This window comes from Haplochromis burtoni, unplaced genomic scaffold (assembly GCF_018398535.1).
Source record: "Haplochromis burtoni strain Fernald_Lab_line unplaced genomic scaffold, NCSU_Asbu1 Contig_440, whole genome shotgun sequence".
NCBI classification, from domain to species: domain Eukaryota; kingdom Metazoa; phylum Chordata; class Actinopteri; order Cichliformes; family Cichlidae; genus Haplochromis; species Haplochromis burtoni.
In genome coordinates this window covers 101,962-106,682 of record NW_024582801.1, presented here as the reverse complement: position 1 = coordinate 106,682, position 4,721 = coordinate 101,962, and positions in this window count along the sequence as shown.

Genomic DNA, 4,721 nt, shown 5'->3' with positions numbered 1-4,721 from the left:
AAGAAGATAATAAAATGAAGGTGACAAAGGATTGAGAGAAAGCAGCTTATATATAGTTGTAAAAATGATGTGACAGACTCACTCACTCTGCTTCATCTCCAGTGGCCTACTTCCCTTCGGGCCCCGGGGCCTTGGGGCAGTTCATTAGGATTAAAGGGGATGCGGGTGTGTGGGGCCGGGCCAGGCTGCAACAACGCCGGTGTCGCCAGAGCGATCTGCCAGGTACGCCACGGCGGATTAGAGCCAGTAGTGCTGGCACTGGGAGAGGGGCGACGTGAGGGGACGTGTCCCGTGCAAGCATCACCTCACGGGGACATGAGCGTGGCTCTGGAGAGTTATGGGAAAAATCTCGGTTTTACTTTTTAATTTTCTTTGAAGCACAAGAAATTGGAAGTGGGTGTGGAAACAGCAGGTACTATGTGGGAAACTGGAAATACCCTAAATGTTTAAGAAAGTATCCCATGCTGCAACAAAGAAATAAAACATCAATGACACAAAAGCATCATTTTTGAAGCTTTTAAGAATCAGACAAAGTAACTGTAAAGCAGCTGTAGCTGTAACTTTTAAAATCCTATTTCTGTTTCACTATAGCACCATCTGCTGCCAGTTAATATAATCTCTTCACAGCCTAGTCAGACATCTGTTAACATTAAAAAGTCATAGTGGGACATAATTAAAACGAATTCGTTTGGGAAGGCACAGATAATTTGGTATATTTATATCGGTTTGTCAGGGTTTGCACACCCGCCTAAGGTCACAAGGCTGTGTTGTTTAAACAACACCTAGTTGGTACAAAGAGTGCAAACAAAATAACCAGCCCAAACTGTTGATATAAAGAAGGATGAATCCATGCTTTCATGTTGTTTATGCCTAATTCTGACGCCACCATCCAAATGTCACAGCAGAAATTGAGACAGGCGTGGCACTTGCACACGTTGGTTCTAACGAGCGAATATTTGAGTTACTGTTGCCTTCCTGTGAGCTCAAAGCAGTCTGGCTATTCTCCAGTGACCCCCAGTAACAACCAGGTATTTTCACCAAACTTCCACTCACTGGATATTTTCTCTGTTTTGGACCGTTCACTGTAAACTCTACAGACAGTTGTGTGGGGAAACTGCCAGTAGATCACCCATCTGCCACCAACAACCATGCAACAGTCAATGTCACCTTATTAACTTCTTCTTCAGCATGGGCTAATTAGATATTTGTGTGAACGAGTGGCCAGTGAGCGTATAATTAAAATAGTAATGAATGCAGAGTTATTATACAATACACTGTAAGGAAACTATACCGTTCCCCTTTATGCTAATAGCTTTATTAAACATACTGTTAAGTTGTATACTTATGGATACATAATAACTGGGCACTTCTGACTCATATCTATAGGGCTGATTACCAGTGATAACATCCATCCAATCAAGTGAATCTGGTAATCAATAATCTATCAGACCTATAATCAGGTTTTCTTTTATATATATATATATTTCTAACCCAATTTGAAAATCCACTATCCTCCTTTTTCTGTCTTCCCTGGCTCTACATTGTGTCTTCTCTATATTTAAGTGATTTTCAGATCTTTGTTTTTTGTTTTTTTACATGTTGCAGAGCCCTGTAGTCCAACTATTATTCATTTCAACAGTTTCCTTGCACAGATTTTAAAAATTTTATACATTTAATCTAAGTTGTTGAACAAATTTTCCAAAACTGTCTGGGATCTCAGGATCTCAGCTTGCAGACTGATCTATTTTCCAGGCTTGGCCCGAAGAGGTAATATATTACACAAATCTCTGTGTTGATTGGTGGATGATTACATCACCTCCTCAGGGTTGCAAGGTTTCACCATGACAACCAATGTGCACTAATGTTGGATTTTTCTTCTTCAGACTGTGGACCACACAGGCAGGCTCGCACCTGCGTAAGTGCTCAAACAGTGCAGAGAGACAGCTTTCACAGTTCGAGCTGAAACGAGAGGTCGTTAAAGATTTTCCCGAGACGCAGAAGAGAGTTGCAGACCTCAGTGAAGCAGCTCTGACACATGCAGATACTGTTTCAGTGAGTCCTTGAAAGCCTGTGGAGAGATTACCTGAATTTATTCATGTGGAGATTACTTCAAAGGCGAGACCCAACTCTTAAGTAGTAATAAAAAGAAAATCACTAGAAGTGAAACTCTTGTACTCAAGTTACTTCTTTAACCTCAAAGTTCAGCACAAGGGGGCAGCACTGCATTGTATTGAAATACTTTATTGTAGTCTCCACATTCCAAGAAAAGTCTCTTAAGAAGATATCTTTTTCATTTTTTTGCAAGTAATTTGTATTTAGGGAATTATTTTTTTTTTTATTATAACAATGCTTCTTACACTGCTGGAAAGCCTTTCCACATAAACTGTGCCACATCTGCAAGGAAAAATGCATTTTGAAGGTTGAACAGCAGATTGAGTATTTGGTTTGAACTCATGAGAAATTTGCCAAATCTCTTCTGCCAATTCCAAACAACTTATTCTGCTGTTGACTCTTATTTTGAGGTTCTGGTACCCCAGGTGCTTATAATCGTATCCCTTATGAGCAGCACCTGTGAGCATGGACCCTACTACAGCGCTCAGTTGGTGTCTGCGCCAAGCATACCGTGTTTGACTGATCTGGATATGGCCCTTCCTACAAAAGTTGCAGCATTGTTTGGTGTGAAACCTGGTACCATCTCTAATGGGGGATGTCAGAGACAGGCCATGAAATTGGCATCTCAAGAAGAAAAAGAAGACACCACAGGAAGACCATTTCCTCACCGTGTCATCACTCAGGAACTGTAAACTGTCTTCTACAGATTTGCAGGATAATATGGATGAGGGCTCTTTACCCAGACAAGCCGGAACAGACTGCACACAGCTGATCTCCAGTCTCATTGGGCTGCAGGAGGCCTCCTGTGACTGCCCTTCAGTGTCAGGTGCTGGTGTCTGCAACATGTGCACTGGAACCTGAACATGTGGGGAACGTTACGTTATAATTTGTGCAGATTCTGTCTACGGCAGTACACATAGAACATCATGCTGATTGCTGCACCGACACAGTAACACCTTGTGGTGGAGACGTGATGGTGTGGGGAGGGATCTGCCTCACTAGGAAAACGAGCCTGGTCATCATTGAAGGAAATCTCAGTGCAGAGATTCCAGTGACAGTCCCATATCTCCACAGTCTGGGACTGAACTCTATCTTCCAAGATCACACCCACCTCAAAGAGCAGGTTTATTGGAGACTACCTCCAGAATTTAAAAATGGAGAGGATGGAATTACCTGCCTGCAGTCCTGACCTCAACCCTGCTTATGGGATCAGCTTGGACATGATGTCCGTGCCAGAGTGACCAACACAATCACATTTGCCTACTTGTGACAAATGCTGGTTGAAGAATGTGATGTAATCCCACAGCAATACTACCGAGGCCCCTCTTTGTTAAAAGAATAAATTATTAAATTGCCAATTTGTCTTTCGTCTTCAAATTTCAGTTATCCACTCCAGTAAACAACACCAAACAAGAGCCAGTAACAGAATCTGCTGTTTGGCGTTGGCAAAGAAGATCTGGCAAGTTTTCATGGGTGCAACCTACAAATGCATTTTCCTTACAAATGTGGCACCATTTAAGGGGAAATAAACAGGCTTTCCAACAGTGTAAGATTTGTTGCCAAGAAGCATCACTACAAGAAATAATTTCCTTACTTTCAGTGCCAAGTTTAGATAAAACGCTCCCTTTGAACAGAAAGAAACTTGCAGGAGAATCATGTGTGTGTTATTGTTCCTGAATCTTATATCCTACTCTGTGGTGCAGCCTTCTGTACCTCTTGCACTTTTTATATTTACACAAAATGTCTTTTATTTTCACCATCTGGCTTCTTTTTAACATGCAAATGATCTTGTGCATATTTTTTTAAATATACTTACCACACATCTGACCACATTTACATTTACTATTACTCTTCATGTTTGAATTAAGGTTAATTTAAGGTTCTTAACCACTAAATTACAGGCTATATGAAAAAAAAGAATGAATGGGAACTTAAGTACAAATCAAAATAAACACATCCCCAGTCTGTGTACCTTAAAATGTGGAAGGAATTTAAAGCATTTCTCTTAACCGGAAGGATTGCTTTCCCTCTCATGCTTCTCAAATTAATTTATGGCTACATTTCTTTGACCATTTAAGACCATATGACTGTACTCTAACTTTTAGTAGCTTCTGCTGCTTTCTCTGTGATAACTTTACATATTTTATCCACCAAGTTTGCAGATCCATGTACTTTTCAGTACTGTTAGTGTGTCAGTCTTATTTTGGACAGTGGCAGGCCCTTGATTTAAGAAACCTTTTTTTTTTTTTTTTTAAATAGAAGAGCACTGGTGACCAACCTACTACCTGCACGGCAGTTTATGTTTAGCTTAAAGAGCTTTTTCTATGCATTTGGCAGCTTAATATTTGAAGATGCACAGTCTTCCAATTTTAAACCCATCAGATGAGGCATCCAGGCCAAAAGGACTTCACACAGGACTGAAATGCTAAATGTCTGGTGAAAGCATTAGTGGCAGAAATCTTCTTTTCACTTATATCATGTCAGTTTTTAATGTTGCCATTTGGTTAGGCCTACACAACAAATCTAATTGGTTATGATCAGTGATGTAGAAAACGTGACACCTACCCTACGTTTAATGGAGTGTTAAGCAACACATTTGAAAGGGGACA